The 19,252-nt window shown below is 45.8% G+C and overlaps 1 protein-coding gene across 3 annotated transcripts in view; it reads left to right on the top strand.

The window, feature by feature from the left end:
• The window catches only part of KCNIP4 (potassium voltage-gated channel interacting protein 4), an 894,954-nt gene that overhangs the window by 843,479 nt on the left and 32,223 nt on the right, over positions 1 to 19,252 (top strand). The gene's annotated exons all lie outside the window — the stretch shown is intronic.

The raw sequence follows: 19,252 nt of genomic DNA on the forward strand, positions 1-19,252 counted from the left end.
CAGAACAAGTTATCCTTCTAAAAATACATTGGGGTGGGGGGGTACGCATTATGTAGAGAGGTGCAAATATGGATTAGCAGAGTTCTTTCGGCAGTTATGAGATGAGGATGAGAAGAAAACAAAAATATTTTAAGCACAGAAGAAAAACAAAAGCAAGTTGGCCTGGGTATCAAAGTATAGTAAAACCTTGAAATGCAAGCATAATTTGTTCCCGAAGCATGCTTGTAATCCAAAGCACTTGTATATCAAAGCGAATTTCCCCATAAGAAATAATGGAAACTCAGATGATTCGTTCCACAACCATATATTCATAGATTCTTCAGTTTATAGTCTATATAAAAAGATTATAGCAATGTGATAAGTTGTGTAATCATAAAATCCCCCAAGGGGATTTGAGGTAAAGGAACTACAGAGTATAAAAGAGTAGAAGAGAGGCACCTCTAAGTGTAGTAATATGTTGCCAAATGTTGTGCCTTCATTAAATGTAACCATATTGCTACACTTAGAGGTGCCTCTCTTTTATACTCAATTGTGACATGATTCTACTCTTATATCAAGACATCGCTTGTATATCAAGTCAAAATTTATTTGAAAACTTTGCTTGTCTTGCAAAACGCTCTCAAACCAAGGTTTTACTGTATCTAAAACTATAATGGTTTGTGCTACCCAAAGCAGTTCTATGTTCTGTCTCATTCAGATACCATAGACTAGAGTATTGAAGAACATAGAAGGTTCTTATAGCAGACCCTGTCATTAAAAGGGGTTATTTTCTATGATATCCATTCAGGTCTCATGCACAATGGATGTTTTTTCTGCTGTCCCTTGGGGCATCTGGTGTTTTTTTCTTGTGTTTTTTTTTCTAGGCTAAACGCCCCAGCATGCTAGCCTATGTGTCTATGCACACATAGGTGTTTGGAGGAGTTTAGAAGCAGGGGTGATTGGAGGCAGAAAAAAAAAAAAACATCCAGTGCGTCCAGGAGCAGCAGAGTTTTGGCAGAAAATGCCTAAATGCATATTAACGCATGCAAACATGCCTAAGCGCTAGGTGCTATTAATGATTGAGTATAAATTAATTCCAATGGCTAGAATAAATCAGTATTAAATAATGCCCCAATGCTTGATGTGTCGAAATGCGCCTAAACTTGTTACATGAGTTTACAAGCTTCCAAAACTCTGCTGCCAGGAGGAAAGGAGTCTAGAAGAGTTATCAAATGTCTAGTGTACATGGCGCCTTATGCCGCGTACACATGATCAGATTTTCTGACAAGAAAAGTCAGATGTAAGCTTTTGGTCGGAAATTCCGATCGTGTGTATGCTTCATCTGAGTTTTCCTGTCGGAATTTCTGCCAACAAAAATTTGAGAGCTGGTTCTCAAATTTTCAGACGGAAAAAATTTCAATCGGAAATTCCGATCCTCTGTAGCAATTCCAACGCGCAAAATTCAGACGCATGCTCGGAAACAATTTGATGCATCCTCGGAATCATTGAACTTAATTTTCTCGGCTCGTCGTAGTGTTGTACGTCACCGTGTTCTTGACGGTCGAAAGTTCAGAGAACTTTTGTGTGACCTTGTGTATGCAAGCAAAGTTGAGCGGAATTCCGTCGGAAAAAACATCCAAAAGTTTTTCCGGCGGAAAATCCGATTGTGTGTACGAGGCATAAGTCATATCCAACTCTTATGCCACATATACACGATCAGATTTTCCCTCTGAAAAACCTTGGATGGTGAATTTTCGACCAAAAGCTCACATCAGACATTTCTTGTCGGAAAATCCGATTGTGTGTACGCGGCATTACAGATTTTATAGAGCAGTTCACTGGCTACCATGTCTGATATGCTTTGGAGCCATGTCCATAGAATTTTCTTGGCAAGTTTTTTACAAGGTATGTCACCATGTCTTTCCTGATTTACATGGGCTTGGGACCGGGATGCAAAATGTAATAACACATGTACATGGCCAATTTCTCTACTGGGGCCAGTTTAAACAGGAACTAATTAACCTATCAGCATGTCTTTGGAGTGTGAGAATAACCCAGAGGTGACCCACAAAAGAAAAGGGAGAACAAGCCGACTCCATGCAGATAGCATCTTAATGGAGATTCAGGAGAGAGAGGACCAAGGAAAAAGTACTAACCACTAAGCTACTGTGCTGCCCAAGTGGTGAATTCAAAAAAAAATTACCTCTATTCTTTTACAATATTTACTTCCCCATGAGACCAGGACATGTTGTACTTTGTCTAATCCTCCTAGGTGCCCTGTAAATGTATAGGAAAGTATATCATATTTGCTTGTTTTAAACCCCTTTTTTTACATTTCTTCAGTTACTTTCTGGTTTCCATGCCTAGGCAAATGATGTCAGATATCCCAGGAGACTTCAGTTGAGAAAGAGGCTCTCTTAGCTAAGCACACCCTCCTGTATGCATGCCTGAGCTAAGGGCAGGTGGATTCCAAGAAGAAAAAGCTAGACATGTGCACACTGAAATATTTTGTTTCGGTTTCGATTTCAATTTCGTCCGAAAAATACATTTATTTAGTTACTCCCGAAATTTGTTTTTAATTATTTTGTTTTGGATTTTCGAAAATCTTCCGAAAATCCGAATTAATTAAGGTCGAATCTGTCATCAAAGGCTTATGGTGTCTGTCGAATGTTCTAAGAAGATTCGACGGTGCAGCTAAACTGTACGTCGAATCGTACATTTCCGGTCGAATGTTCCACCTACAAGCTATTGTAGAATTCTAATGTTGTATGACACTAGTATTAATTATATTTATAAATTATTATTACTGGTCAACCAACATTCAAATTCTTCTGTTGTACAGTTTAGCTGCTTGTCGAATCTTCTTAGAACTTTCGCAGACACCATGAGCCTTCAATGACAGATTCGATGTTTGTATGTTTTTCGCTGCTTCATCGAATCTTCGTCGTTCATGTCGAATGGTCTACCCCAACACTGTCTCTATAATGTCGAATCTTTTCTCTCTATGTCAAATCTTTCCTCTCTATGTAGAATAATCTTGGACTAATAGAGTTAAGGTTAGGCACATTCGACCGCAGGCTCGATTGACACAGATTGCTATTGTCTCCGTCATGTCGAATCTTCTATTTATATCAAACTGTTGTAGCAACAAAAACAAAAAAAACATTTTTTTTTTAGGTCGGATCTGTCGGATTTCAGAATTCTGCATGTTCGTTTTCATTTGTTAAAACGATAACAAAAATACCCAAAATTCGGGCGAAAATGCATTCGGACGAAATCGAATGCACATGTCTAGTAAATGCTACATGAATCATCTGCCCTTATGGAAGATAGCCAAGCCCAGAAATGCTAGGGGGGTGTTTTTCAAAGTAAATTAACAAAGTAAAGCATGGAGACATGGATGGATGGGGGAGTTTGTTTTGAATAATACAAATTCATTAAATAGCGTTTTTCGTTTATGGTGCTCAGATACATTCTCTGCATTAATGTAGATATAAATATTTGGGTGTTTGGATCAGCAATTTCATTTTAATCTATCAAATAACTGAAGGACACAGTAATATTTCAGTAGTGAAATTAGGTTTATTGGATTAACAGAAAATGCGCAATATACATCAAAACTAAATTAGACAGGTGCATAAATTTGGGCACCTCAACAGAAAAATCAATATTTAGTAAAGCAGAAATAACAGCCTCTAGACCAGGGGCGTAACTAGAAATCACAGGGCCCCATAGCAAAATGTTGTATGGGACCCCCCCTCCAAACAAAATGAACTAATGCCATTGAACAACAGCTCAGGTCAGGTAATCAACACTCACCCCAGTGCAGCGGGCTCCTCCGGTCATCCTCATCCCCCTCCTCTTCATTGGTGCAGTCAGTGGCAGATTTCAAACTTGCCTGATCGCTCCTCCGCTGCCCTGATCTGAACTCTCCTGAGTCCCGCTTCAGCGCCGAGCGGGGATCTCAGTGTTGTGATGTGGCGGCGGCTGCGGGATTGGAAACTCCCGCCTTCTGGAGCCGGCGACGCGTATGATGGACATCATATGTTCTGCAGGCTCCAGAAGGCGGGACCTGTGACTCGGCAGATCAGATCGCTTCCTGGTCGCTGGCGTTCGGGGCTAAATAGTGTATGGTGCCCTTTTTGAGACTCGGGGCTTTTCGGGGGCACATTCGGGGCTCCAGCCCCCCAGGCCTAACGACGCCTCTGCTCGGGACATGGCCGGGTTTTGCCGGGCTGGGAGCCGGCTTACATTCTTCATCCTCACCAGTGTTGCCAACCCCCTGAAGTGAAATTTACTGGCAAGGATGCCAAAATTTACGAACGACACCAATTTTTTACTGGCACTGCAAAAAACTACCTAAAATTACTGTTTTCAGTGCTAAACAGTGCAAGTAAAATTTTTGAACTATAAACATGTAGCTAGTACTATTAGCAATGTGTTTAAGTTAAACAAAAGTCAAAAAACATATTTCTCCATTTACATGAAGGTCAGGTCACTATAACCCTACCAGCGCTGGGTTCCCCCCTTACATCAGAGTCTGCAGGATTCCCCCTTACAGTAAAAGGGAACTCTTATGTAAAGGGGAACGCTGCAGATCATGATCTAAGGGGGAACTCATGTGGGGGGAGGGGCGCTGGTGACCAGAGACCACCTTATATCAGAGTCCACTGCATTCCCATTACATCAAAGTTCCCACTTACATCAGGGTCTGCAGGAACATTCTTCTGGTGACCACCAATGCAAGGAACATTATTCGCACAGACCACCAATGTAAGGAGCATTCTTTCTGCTGACCACCTATGTAAGGAACATTATTCGCACAGATCACCAATGCAAGGAACATTCTTTCTGGTGACCACCAATGCAAGGAACATTATTTCTGCTGACAACCAATGCAAGGAATATTCTTTCTGGTGACCACCAATGCAAGGAACATTCTTTCTGGTGACCAGCAACGTAAGGAACATTATTCGCACAGACCACCAATGTAAGGAGCATTCTTTCTGCTGACCACCAATGTAAGGAACATTATTCGCACAGACCACCAATGCAAGGGACAATTTTTTCTGGTGACCACCAATGCAAGGAACATTATTTCTGGGGACCACCAATGCAAGGAACATTCTTTCTGGGGACCACCAATGTAGGGAACATTATTCGCACAGACCACCAATGCAAGGGACAATTTTTTCTGGTGACCACCAATGCAAGGAACATTCTTTCTGGTGACCACCAATGCAAGGAACATTCTTTCTGGTGACCACCAATGCAAGGAACATTCTTTCTGGTGACCACCAACGTAAGGAACATTATTCGCACAGACCACCAATGTAAGGAGCATTCATTCTGCTGACCACCAATGTAAGGAACATTATTCGCACAGACCACCAATGCAAGGGACAATTTTTTCTGGTGACCACCAATGCAAGGAACATTATTTCTGGGGACCACCAATGCAAGGAACATTCTTTCTGGGGACCACCAATGTAGGGAACATTATTCGCACAGACCACCAATGCAAGGGACAATTTTTTCTGGGGACCACCAATGTAGGGAACATTCTTTCTGGGGACCACCAATGCAAGGAACATTCTTTCTGGGGACCACCAATGTAGGGAACATTATTCAGACAGACCACCAATGCAAGGGACAATTTTTTCTGGGGACCACCAATGTAGGGAACATTCTTTCTGGGGACCACCAATGTAGGGAACATTATTCGCACAGACCACCAATGTAAGAAACATTCTTTCTGGGGACCACCAATGTAGGGAACATTCTTTCTGCTGACCACTAATATAAGGGACATTCTTCCCACTGATGGTTCTTTTTGTCGAAGTGTACAGATATATCAGTGTTGTATACAGGGAATAGCTCTCAATATACAGATATCAGTGTCAGGGAAAACACTCAGTGTATAGATGTCAGTTATACATAGGCAATAGCACTTGGTGCTATTCCTTATGTGTTACACTGACATCTATACACTGAGTGTTTTCCCTGACACTGATATGTGTATATTGAGAGCTATTCCCTGTATACAACACTGATATATCTGTACACTTCGACACTCAGTGTACAGATATCCGTGTGTCAGGGAATAGCTCCTGGTAGATGGGCACTGGGGAAGAAGGAACACTTAGCCTGGCTGATGATCACAGACATGCTGTGATTACACACTGACCTGCTGCCACACACAACAAGACTCCACTGTGTCTTCCCTCTCCAGCTCTCTCACTGGCTTTCCCCCGCGGCATGGATGTATACTGTGGCCCCGCCCCTCTGCTGAATTCCCTAGGAGGATAGGTGGCCTGAGCGCCTGTCATTGCAATAATCCTCATGGCTCCATGATCGCTCTGTAATCCTGGCCAGCACCTAGTCCTCTCATACAGCCTCATCATCTGCAGGCAGGGATGACATCACTCACTACCTCTGCGGTGCACAAACGTTCCTAATTTTGCATAATAAACTGTGGGCACATCCAGGGGCAGACTGAGCAGCTCATGGGGCCTCCCTGACTCTGGGGTCCTCGGTTTCTGCCCGACTGATCAGTCCGCCCCTGTACCGGACTGTTCGTAGAAAAAAAAAAAAAATTAACAAAAAAAAAAAACGGACGGTTAGCAACACAGATCCTCACCGGGCCCCTCTCGGCTGCGGGCCCCATAGCGCCCGCGTGGGTCGCTATGGCGGTAGTTCCGCCACTGCTCTAGACGTTTCCTATAGCCTGTAATGAGTGTCTGGATTCTGGGTGAATGTATTTTGGACCATTTCTCCTTACAAAAAATCTCCCGTTCAGTTAGGTTTGATGGTTTCCGAGCATGGACAGCCCGCTTCAAATCACCTCACAGATATTCAGTGATATTCCGGTCTGGAGACTGGGATGGCCATTTCAGAACATTGTACTAGTTCCTCTGCATAAATGCCCAAATAGATTTTAAGCAGTGTTTTGGGTCGTTGTCTTGTTGAAATATCCAGCCCCGGCGTAACTTCAACTTTGTGACTGATTCCTCAACATTATTCTCAAGAATCTGCTGATATTGAGTGGAATCCATGCGACCCTCAACTTTAACCAAAATTAGGCTGGCTTGTCCAAATGTGCGTTTGCATACCTCAAGCGACTTAGTTTGTGCCATGTGTGCAGAAAAGGCTTCTTTTGCATCACTCTCCCATAGAGCTTCTCCCTGTGCAAAGTGCGCGGAATTGTTGAAGGATGCACAGTGACACCATCTGCAGCAAGTTGATGTCTTTGGAGGTGGTCCGTGGCTGTTTTTGACCGTTCTCACCATCCTTCGCCTTTGCCTCTCCAATGTTTTATGTGGCCTACCACTTCTGGCCTTAACAAGAACTGTGCATGTGGTCTTCCATTTCCTCACTATGGGCCAGATCCACAAAATGGATACGCAGGCGTATCTGCTGATACGCCGTTGTATCCCTGTTTCTATCTATGCGGCTGATTCATAGAATCAGTTACGCATAGATATTCCTAAGATCCAGCAGGTGTAATGTCGGATCTTAGGATGCAGTACCGCGGCCGCCGCTGGGGGCATTTCTCGCCGAAATTCCGCGTCGGGTATGCAAATTAGCACTTACAGAGATCCACAAAGGTTTTTCCCTTCATTAATTCTCCGTAAGTGTTAGTTTGCCGTCGCAAACCCAAACAAGTCTCTTCTGCTTGTTGCCTTTCTTTAGCAGTGGTTTCCTAGCAGATATTCTACCATGAAGGCCTGATTCACACAGTCTCCTCTTAACAGTTCTAGAGATGTGTCTGCTGCAAAAGGTGGCTACTTTGAAGAACCTAGAATATGAAATATATTTTCAGTTGTTTCACACTTTTTTGTTATGTATAATTCCACATTTGTTAATTCATAGTTTTGATGCCTTCAGTGGGAATCTACAATTTTCATAGTCATGAAAATAAAGAAAACTCTTTAAATGAGAAGGTGTGTCCAAACTTTTGGTCTGTACTGTGTATATATATATATATATATATATATATATATATATATATATATAAAGGCCAGTATGGTGGCCTGAGTTTATGGGAGGAGCCCGGAGGGTATTTAAGCAGCCCACTCACACATGCTCTTTGTCGGTTCAGTGTGCGGTACTACACGTCACTGGGCCGACTCTTCCCAGCTCACCTCATGTCCATGAGTCTGCGCATTCAATCGCATTCGACACCCACCCGCCCTTCCCTTTTTCAGGGCACTTCTCAGCATATCCTTCTTCAATTAACTACCCATTACTTACCTTGGGTATGCCCCCTTTTCTTGGCATACTGACCAGACCACCAAGGCACACTTCAGGTCTATTTATGTTGTAAGTCTTGTCGCGTGTTTATGTGATCCACATCTCTCTCGGTCAGAGGGTAACAACCATAAAGATATATATATATATATATATATATATATATATATATATATACTTTTTTTGCTATTTTTTCCCCATGAAAGTGCTGTTACCCTTTAAAGTGACTCTATCACCCAAAAAAATAATTGTAAAAGTAAAGTAATAAAAAGTATTAGCCCTGCTGCCAGTGACTTTAATCATTAATTTCCTTAAAACCTACACTGGCTGAGAAACCTTTGTGTAGAATGGATGGGATGAAAGTGGAACCAAAATGCGATAGCGTGGAACATTGGCATTTGACACACTCCAGAGCTGAAGATGTTTTGTTCAGTGTTGCTGTTCAAGTGAAGGAAGATGAAATTCAAGTAAGTATTTTTACTTTTTTTTTCAGACTTTCCTAAATGAATATTTTGTGACAGTGTCCCCTTTACCCAGGAGATCAGATTCCATTCATAGAAAGGCAGCCTTCAAAGTACATAGCTAAGTCCTAAAATATTTATTATTAAATGCATAAAAAATAAAGGAACCTGGAAATGATTTTACAGTCTTGACAACTATGCAGAGAGTGTTTCATGGTATTTGTGCATTTTGTATATGTGAAAAACATTCATACAAAAGCACATTTATAAACCTAATCATTTATAAATATTGTAAACTCTGGAATGCTATCTCCAGAAATGCATTTCATATAAATATTGAATATCCTCATAATTGCTATACACCCGATTTCATTTCTGACCAGATAATTGTACTATATTGTGTTGCAATCAATAGAGAGGAAAGTCAATATGTCTCTTGGGAGAAAGGTGACAAAATAAGACTTTTCCGCTGGTACAGATCCTCATTTCCTGGCACAACACTCACAGTTGTTTAAATGTTTCTATGGTCCTATTTGTGAGATTATAGGTTGCCAGCTCATTCCTCTTCAACGTGTATACAAATAGTTATTTGAATTTCACATTCCAGAGACTTGCATTATTCATTTGAATAGCTATTAATTCATTCATGTCTGAATTTTCTTTTTGAATACAGTGTTTGAATACAAAAATGATTCCATAAAATACGTCCCTATAGTGGACATGAAAACCTGCCAGGGATGGAGTGTTGCCTTTGTCTGTTGTGTAGAATAACTTACCAGTACAGCAGGGACATGCAGTCAGAGCCTCACCTGCCATGAGCATGAAAAAAATAATGCCAAAAAACAAAACAAAACAATTGAGCTTCGAGGGTCATAGGTGGGCAAATTTGGGGGGTAGGTAGCTGAAGTCCTACCATACCACTGGTCAAAATTTGTCGCTCCTGCCACCTATATTTGCTGAGATACGGGGCTTCTTGTTCAGCCTGTCAGAAGCTAAATACAGAGCGGCCAGTTTAAATGCAAGCTGGCACACTCTGTTTGCAGCAGACTGAGAGGATGAGCTCACAGTGCTTCTCCTTACTTCTTGTCAGAGGTACTGAGCTTAAAGGGGTTGTAAAGGTTCGTCTTTTATTTTCTAAATTGGTTCCTTTAAGCTAGTGCATTGTTGGTTCACTTACCTTTTCTTTCGATTTCCCTTCTAAATGCTTTTTTTATTTTTTTATTTCTCACTTCCTGTTTGTCCTCAGTAAGCTTTCCACCATCATCCGAGCGGTGGTTAGTCATTTAGAATAGCTTACTGAACACCTTACTGAGGAGAAACAGGAAGTGCAGAGGTGTTGCTAGGGGGGTGCGGGGGGTGCGGTCCGCACCCGGGTGACACCCGCTAGAGGGGTGACACCATCCCGTTTTTTTTTTTTTTTTTTTCAAAAAGTATTTATTAAGTTTTCACAAATACAGCAAATAGAATCCACTATACCAAGTAGAAAAGGGAACATAGCAGGTGGGGACGCAGCCCCAGCAGTATAATATCTACATGCAACCGTGAAACAATGTGTGTAGCGGATCAGGAACAATAAATCCAACAGACATATGATCATGTATGGGACATGGTGGAGGCGGGATCCCCATCCGCAAACCCCAAACAAGGAGGAGGATGCCTAAGAGGACACCACCTCCCCACGTGAGTGAAGAACTGGTGGGATCTGAACAATAACCGAGGATAAGACCCGGGTGAATCTAAAAAAGGTGGATTCTAGGCATGTCAACAGTTATGGGTAACAGAGAATCTAAGTAATGAATACAGGGAGCTCTAACAGCTAGGGAAAACTATAGGGTGAGGAGGGGGGGGAGGGGGGGCACCATGTATTGAGCACTGTTCAGAAGAGCACCAAGATGGAGGGGGAGGGGAGGGAGGGGGGGTGACGTCCAGACCTGTAGAAGTAGTTCGGTACAAATTAATCAGGGGCGGTGGTATGAGGGCTAGGTGACGGATCTTCGCCCTAGGTTGTTGGTAGAGGGGACCTGAAATACGAGAAAGTGAACTGATCGAAGGCGCTGAGGTCCTCTTGGGAGAGTGATGCAGACATAAAAGGTTGCCAGGTTAAGAGAAAGCGGGATTTTTCCGTGGCTCGCTGGAAGTCCGTGGTGGCTCGTTCCTTGTAGAGGAGGAGAAGGAGGTCTCGTGCAACCAGATTGGCGGAGGGGGGTTGAGAAGAGATCCAGTTTCTTAGAATAGCCCTCCGTGCGTCAAGGAAGCAAAGTAGTGGCCAGGTCTTGGACACCTGTGACCTTTGTAGCAGCAGGGGGTCCCAATAACCAAATATAAGGAGGAAAGGATCTTTGGGTAACTTCAGTAGGGTGATTTGAAAAACGTAGGCCAGGACTTGATCCCAAAATGTTGAAATAAAAGAGCACGACCAAAACCCGTTGAGATAAAGAGGGTTTCGGGTGTTGGCACAAAGGACAGGAGGCGCCGTTCACGTCCTGCGAGGAGTGTAGAAAAGGGATGTGTGCCCGGTGAAGGATCTTTAACTGAGTTTCCTTCCAGATTTCATTTGGTGTAATCTTCTGGACAGTATTGTAGCCGTGTAATAGCTTGGATATCAGGTTTTCGTCAGGAAAATCTTTGCCCCAGTTTGCAGCAGATGTGGACGATAGAGAAGGTAGCGCTTTAAGGAGCAGGGGTTTGTAGATGTCCGAGATCCTATAGGAGCCTTCCAGGAGCAGCCTGTCAGTGAAAGTAGGGAGGAAGCGCTTTGAGGCCTCAGTGCACGAGATTCGTAGGTAATTGGCACATTGCCAGTAGTGGAAGATGTGAGCCTTGGGTAGATCAAACGTCTCAGCAATTTTTGTAAAGGACAGAGGGAGGCCAGTTGAGGTGTCACACAATGATGAAAAAAGTGTAAGTCCCCTTTCCTGCCATATTTTAAAGGGCTTGTGGTCTAGTCCTGCGGGGAAGCTGGGGTTGCCTTGAATAGGAAGGTGACGTGATACGAAGGGGGACAGACCCATGAGTTTTCTGTATTCCCTCCAGGCTTTGACCGTGTCCCTAAGTAGTAAGTTATGCTGGAGTGGGGGTTTGACCGATTTCCATTTACAGTGGAGAAGGGCCTCTAGGGAGAAGGGGTGCACCATGGCTGATTCTAGTGAGTAGTTGGAATACCTCGCCGAATGTGAAATCCAATCTAAGCCCGTTCTCAATAGACATGCTAAATTATATAATCTGACATTAGGAAGACTTACACCGCCCTCGCGTCTGGGAAGAAAAAGTTTTTTCATAGCTATGCGGGGTCTCTTGCCGTGCCATATGAATTTGGAGATAGCTGAGTCAATAAGTTTAATATCTTTGTGACGTAAGAGTAGGGGTATGGTCTGCATCGGGTATAATAATCTGGCGAAACTGACCATTTTGACCAAGTGGCATCTTCCCAGGAGCGAGAGCGGCAGATCCGACCAGTTCGACAATTCTTGGGATAGTTTCGAAATCAAGGGGGGGGTAGTTTAAGTGGTACAGAGAAGAGGGCAGTTTGCCAATTTTTATGCCGAGGTACGTAATATGAGAGGAGGCTACCGTGAAGATGGAGTGGCGTGTCCAGGGGGGGTCGGGGTGGGTGCCTAATGGTAGGATTTCGCTTTTGGAGTAGTTTATTCGGAGGCCCGGGCAGCGACGGAATGTGTCAAAGACCGTTTTGATAGTGATCATATCGGAGGAGGGGTCCGCCGAAAAGATGAGGACATCATCGGCAAACAGGGACGAACGCAATTCGTGGGGGCCCGCATGTATGCCGTGAAGGGGCGCTACTTGGGTTAGGTGCCTGGACAGGGGTTCTAGAGCTAAATTAAAGAGAAGGGGAGAGAGGGGGCAGCCCTGTCGCGTCCCCTTATGGAGGCGGAATTCCTCTGAGAGAATTCCAGCGGCCACTAATTTCGCAGAAGGGGTTGCATACATAGCATTTATAAGATGGCAGAAGGGGCCGGAGAAACCCATTTTCTCTATGGACGCAGAAAGCCATTCGAAGCTGACATTATCGAAGGCTTTCTCCGCGTCCAATGTGACAATGGCGAAATCGCCTTCTGGGTGTTGTTTAGCATGTTCCAGCATTACTTTACGGATATTTAAAGTGGCCGTCCTGCCTTTTACAAAGCCCGATTGAGCCGGGTGTATCAGGGAGGGAATGATATCTGATAACCGATTGGCGACGATCTTGGAGAGAATTTTTACGTCTAGGTTCAGAAGGGATATCGGTCTGTACGAGCCTGGCTCGAGCGGGTCTTTTCCTTTCTTGGACAATAACTTTATAATAGCCTGGTTTCCCGAGGGGAGGTAGGGGCCACCGGACCAGACGCCGCAATATACTTTGTGTAAAGTGGGTTCCACTATGTTTTGAAGGGTCTTATAGAATTCGCCCGTAAAGCCATCAGGGCCCGGGGCTTTTGAGGGAGCAAGCTTGCGAATGGTTTCGGATATCTTGAGAATAGAAATAGGTGCGTTTAGGCTTTCTAATTGGGCGGGGGTGAGCTGAGGAATGTCTAGGTTCTCTAGAAAAGCGCTTGCCGCCGATCTGTCAACGGGGTCCGGAGCGTAGAGGGCCGAGTAAAACTGGAGCATCGCCTTGTTGATAGCTGGGGGGGATAGTTTTGACGGAGCCGCTCGAATCCCTTAGGGAGGTGATGTGGGTTGGGGTGAAGGAGCCTTTGCAGAGTCTGGCGAGGAGCTTACCCGACTTGTTGCCAAATTTGTGGAGAGAGGCATCTAAGTTGGACTTTTTGACTGTTTCTAGAGTGTCCGCCCACGTATCGAATGACCGTTTGGCTGCGTGCCACTCGTCTCTGTTGTCAGGGGAGTCAGCTAGAGAAAGGTTTCTTTGTGCTATATGTAAACAGGAACTGGCTAATTTGAACTTAGACATGGCGTTTCTCTTAAAGGAGGTGGCGTAGGAAATGATTTTTCCTCTGAGGAAAGCCTTGCCGGCATCCCAAAAGAGGTTTGGGTCATCTATGTGGAGGGCATTCGCCGAGGAGTATTCCAGCCAGGCTTTCTCCATAAAATGTCGGAAGTCGGAGTGGTTGTGGAGGAAGGAGGGGAAGCGCCATAGCATAGGGTGGGGGGGAAGGTCTAGGTTGTCCAGGGAGACTGATATCGGGGCGTGATCAGATATTGCGATGTCAAGAATATCGGCGGTTGATATCAGAGGGATGAGATCGTCCGATCCGAAAAAATAGTCTATTCTGGTGAATATGGCATGAGGATTAGAATAGAACGTAAATTCCCTATCCGCGGGATGGGTCAGACGCCATAGGTCTCGCAGGTGGAGCGAGTCCATCGTGGAGGCAAATAGCAAGGGTTGCAATGGGTCAAGGCCTGAGCGGGAGCATTTAGGGGAAGATCTGTCGTCTACTGGGTGCAGGGTATCATTAAAGTCGCCTCCGACCAAATGAGGAAGATTGGTGTTTTGCAGCAGCCAGGAAGATAGCTCACAGTAGAACGAACTGCCTGGGCTGTTCGGGGCATAGACGTTAGAGATGACCAATTCTTTGGAACCGATTTTGAGGTGAGCTGATATTAGGCGGCCATGGGAATCGGAGTTTACCGCTAGAACCGAGCAGGGAAGGTTTTTATGTATCAATAGGAGGACACCTGCCTTGCAGCCAACCGCTTCAGATCCCAGGACCGTGCCCACCCAAAGTTTTTTCATGCGCGGGAAATCAGATGCGGATAAATGGGTTTCCTGCAGTAGTGCTATGTCCGCTTTGATTCTTTTTAGGTGTCTAAGGATCTTCATTCTTTTATTTGGGGACCTGAGTCCCTTCACATTCCATGAAATAACTTTCATGTTAAGGGTTCCGGGAATGGGGTCTGAGATGTGTTTTTGCGAACGATATTGCCTGACAAGGGGCCAAGGAGGATCACCACGTAAGGGCAGATCAGGACCTGTAAGTCACGAGGGGGAGGGGATGTATATGGTGCATGTGGGAGAGTGCCGGGGGGAGGGGGAGAGAGGGGAGGGGGAAGAGGGCGTAAAATGAGGAGCTGGAAAGAAAATTACAAAAGTAACAAAACAGATAGCAAAAACTTCACTTTTTTCCACATGGAGTCACTGTACGAGCAGGCCCCCTTGTCACGACATAGGTGACCTGTGCCTGAGAGCCAGGGTTAAGTGGTATAGCTTTGCGCGGCTAACACGCAGTGCCCATAGCGGGGGGGGGGACAGGGTTAGTGCGTACAGTGAGCCCAGGAGGTGCAAATAACTCAAAAACATCGATAGCAGTTATACATATATAGATATGTTAGATCAGGGAGGGGAGCTCGGGGAGAACATGACTGATCTAAGTGAGATACAACCTGGATGAATATAGCTGGCCCAATGTCAACGGGGTAATGCAGGTACACAGCAGAGGTATAAACAAAAGTAAAAAGAAAACAAAACCCAAAAAGGGTTAACTGGATAGTATACCACATAATTCTACCTGACCCGTCGGCAAGAGGGGGGGGTGGAGGGCCATCAGTTGGTTGGGGGTCAAGTGGTGCATGAGCAGGACTTGATCAGAGGACACCTTGGCGATGTAGCAAGACACTCAGGGGGAGGAATAAGAACCAGGAGGGCGTGCTGGTCGCTGGAAAATCATCTCGCGGTGGCCCAGGCCGGATCATGGGCTGAGGCTCTGAAACGCTTAGGCGATTCCTTCCTCGGGCTCCTCTGGTCCAGGGAACGGTTGAGTGCAGGGGCCTTGGAGGGCGTCTGGGGGTTGAGGTGTGGGTGTCGCGACCGCAGGAAAGCTTCTGCTTCTGAGGGGTCCTGAAAGGTCAGCTGATCTCCATTCGGGGCCTTGAGGCGTAGTATAGCCGGGAAGGCTAAGGTAAACTTGATTTGTTGTTTGAAGAGTTCAGAGCAAACCTGTTGAAAGGCCTTACGTTTCTTGGAGACCTCAATGGAATAGTCTGCAAATACTAGCACTTTTATACCATCAATCTGGAGCTGGCGGGCCTGCCGAAAGGAGTGTAGTATGAGGGACTTTTCAGCGTAGTTTAGGTATTTGGCGATGATCGTGCGCGGTGACTTGCGTTCCGAATTAAAAGCCCCCATGCGGTGGGCGCGTTCCACCGTGCAAGGGCCAGGAAGGCCCAGCGCCTCCGGGACGCGCTGGGCGCAGAACTCGGCGAGTGCGGAGGCCTGAAGTGATTCCGGGACACCCACGAAACGTAGGTTACTGCGTCTGGATCTGTTTTCTAAATCGTCTAATTTTTGAAGAACGAATTGGTTTGTCTTGTCCTGTGCGTGTTCCATGGCCTGGGCATGGTATAGATCCTCTTCCGCACTAGACAGGCGGTGTTCTAATTCATTTAATCTGGATCCATGCTCCCCAAGCTGGGCCTTGATCTGTGCCATCCCAGCATTAACAGCTTTTTCCACCGAGGCTGCTATCATGGGGTTCAGCAGGGCAGCTACGGCCTGAGCAATACGCTCGGTTGTATTATCCCCCACTTGGTGGGGTGAAGATGTGCTGTTCCCCGTTGATTGGGGTGAGGGAGTGTGTGAGGTGGGAGAGGGGGAGATAGTGCCGCTCACCTCCATCGCCGCCGGCGCGTCTGGGGGGGTCCGCGGAGCGGAGTAGGCCGAAGCCGGGGCCTCGATTTGCGGCTGGGCCGCCGCCGGCGGCGCCGTCTGGGCCGAATGGCTGCGGGTGCCCGATTTCTCCACGAACCGATCCATGGTCGTGGGGAGATGTGCCCAAAGGTGGAGGGGGGTCCGGATGGCTGCTCGAGGGGGTTTTACAGGCTGATTTTTAAGCCGTGCGGCGGGAGCTGCTGAGGAGAGCAGTCACTCCATGAGGCGCCGGAACCGGAAGTCCCGTTTTTTTTTTAGCTGACATGCTCAGCACGTGACACCCGCCAGAGGGGTGACACCGGGGCCGCCGCGCCGCTAAACACTGTACTGTATTGATTGGAGCGGTGCGAGCAGGGCATCTAGCCGTGCGGGGAGGCTGCCTGTAACATTTCTCAGTCAGGCTATCCTCGTGTGAGCCGGAGTTGGTGGGTGGAGCTGTGGGTGTGGCTGCCACCTCTTCTCCTCCCACAGACTCCTTCACCATCGATGATGCTGCAGCTCAAGCAGCTAGAGGTGAGGACACAGCAGCCCCGCCCACAAGACCGGGTCTTCATCTGCATTCATGCTATGTAAGTAAGTTACTCTGCAGTGTCACTACATAGAGTTCCAAGATGCACTGTGCCACCACAGCCTACCTTGTACCACCCAGCCTGCCCTGTACTACCCCAGCCTACCCTGTACTACCCAGCCTGCCCTGTGCAATGCCAGCCTACCCTGTACCACCCAGCCTACCCTATGCAATCCCGGCCTGCCCTGTACCACCCCAGCCTACCCTGTACCACCCAGCCTGCCTTGTGCAATGCCAGCCTACTCTGTACCACCCAGCCTGCCTTGTGCAATGCCAGCCTACCCTGTACCACCCAGCCTGCCTTGTGCAATGCCAGCCTACCCTGTACCACCCCAGCCTGCCCTGTGCAATCCCAGCCTGCCCTGTGCCACCCCAGCCTGCCCTGCATCACCCAGCCTGCCTTGTACCACCCCAGCCAGCTCTGTACCACCCCAAACAGCCCTATACCACCCCAAACAGCCCTATACCACCCCAGCCTGCCCTGTACCCCCCCAAACAGCCCTGTACCACCCCAGCCTGCCCTGTACCACCCAGCCTGCCCTGTGCCACCACAGCCTGCCCTGTACCACCCCAGCCTGCCCTGTACCACCCCAACCTTCCCAATGCCACCCTAACTTGCCCTGTACCACCCCAACCTTTCCCATGCCATCCCAACTTGCCCTATGCCACCCTAACTTGCACTATACCACCCCAACCTGCCCTGTGCCACCCTAACTTGCCCTATACCACCCCAACCTACCCTAGCAACCCTAACTTGCCCTATACCACCCCAAACTACCCTATATCACCCCAACATGCCCTATACCACATTAACCTGTCCTATACCACCCCACTACACCAACCTGCCACTATACCACTCTATACTACCCTAACCTGCCACTATACTGCCCTATACTATCATTTACAGGGGCTGGTTTGGGGTGCGCCTCGTGCCCGTGCGCTGCCTGCTGGGTGCTGGGCAGCCTAGACAGAGGGGTGGTGACACCATGTTTTACCGCACCAGGTGACACCAACCCTAGTGACGCCACTGAGGAAGTGAGAAATTCAGACAAAGAAATCAAAGAAAAAAAAAACATTTAGAAGGGAAATTGAAGGGAAGGGTAAGTGAACTAATAATGCACTAGCTTAAAGCAACATATTTAGAAAATAAAAAACTAACCTTTACAACCCCTTTAATGGATAGCTTGGAGCCTTGGACCAATGGTAAAGCACCTTTGGAACAAGCTGGCCAATATAAATGCTGCAGTGGAGGCTGTCCTCTCACTGCAGTGTCATAGAAGGGGACATGTGTCTAAAAGACCTTCTAACTACAAGGTATAAGATTTACCTACAATCCCAAGTTTATCTCATTCAGTTAAGAAAGAGAATGTGAATCTGCTGCCGGCTGAAAATGTACTGTTCTAGCATAATAATGTATGATTTATCTTGATTAAAACATAATAATTTATTATTTATCTGTTTACTGTGAAATTACTGGTTTGAAGTTATAACTTCAACTTTTAGTAATTTGTCTGTTAAGCCACCTATTGAGTACAGATTTTGAAAATATAGTAAATTACCCTAAAAACAATATATAATAATTATTTGTCTATTACTTATGGCAATTAACCCCTTGCCACCTAGGCCAATTCTGAGACTTCTCTCCTACATGTAAAAATCATATTTTTTTGCTAGAAAATTACTCAGAACCCACAAACATTATATATATATTATGACAAAAAGAAAGAATACCGCGCTTAAACCCTAAAAATAACTAGCTTAGCTGCAACACGACAGTGTCATACAAACACAAAAACAAGTAAAGAAAAAATAAATGTTGCGCTATTAATATAGGTTAAACTAAACAAACAGTTGATAACAAAGAAGAAAATTAATGAAAATTAGATTGCAAAGACCCAAGGTTTAAAGGGGAATAAACCACATAGCTGGCAATAAAGTCTTTGTGTCAATCAAAAAAAATAATTGCGAGCAAGTTCTTCAATGTTGAATCAAAATTCATATGTTGAAATCATATGTGGTGACCAACACCACTAAATAAAAAGATGGAGGCTTACCGGATGGCAAGCAATGAAGAGCTTGCGGCTGCAAACCCCAGCCAGGGCCTTTTGATGATCCTCGCAGGGAGATGACAGGGGATGGATGTTGAGGCTTCCCGAACACAGAACCACAGGATTGCAGCGTGTCACACACAAAAAAGACTTAATGGTGAAGTACAGCAGGAACAGCGCATATAAAATATTCGTGACTCAAGGGACCACCACCACCAAAACACCCTAAGAATGGGAGGCTTACAGAACATAAAGCAGTATAAGCATGTGGCTAAACCCCTAGCCAGGGCCTTTAAAATCCCAGGGTCCTCCGGTATATTGTGGTCAGTGGATGCATAGA

Source organism: Rana temporaria, chromosome 1, assembly GCF_905171775.1.
Source record: "Rana temporaria chromosome 1, aRanTem1.1, whole genome shotgun sequence".
NCBI classification, from domain to species: domain Eukaryota; kingdom Metazoa; phylum Chordata; class Amphibia; order Anura; family Ranidae; genus Rana; species Rana temporaria.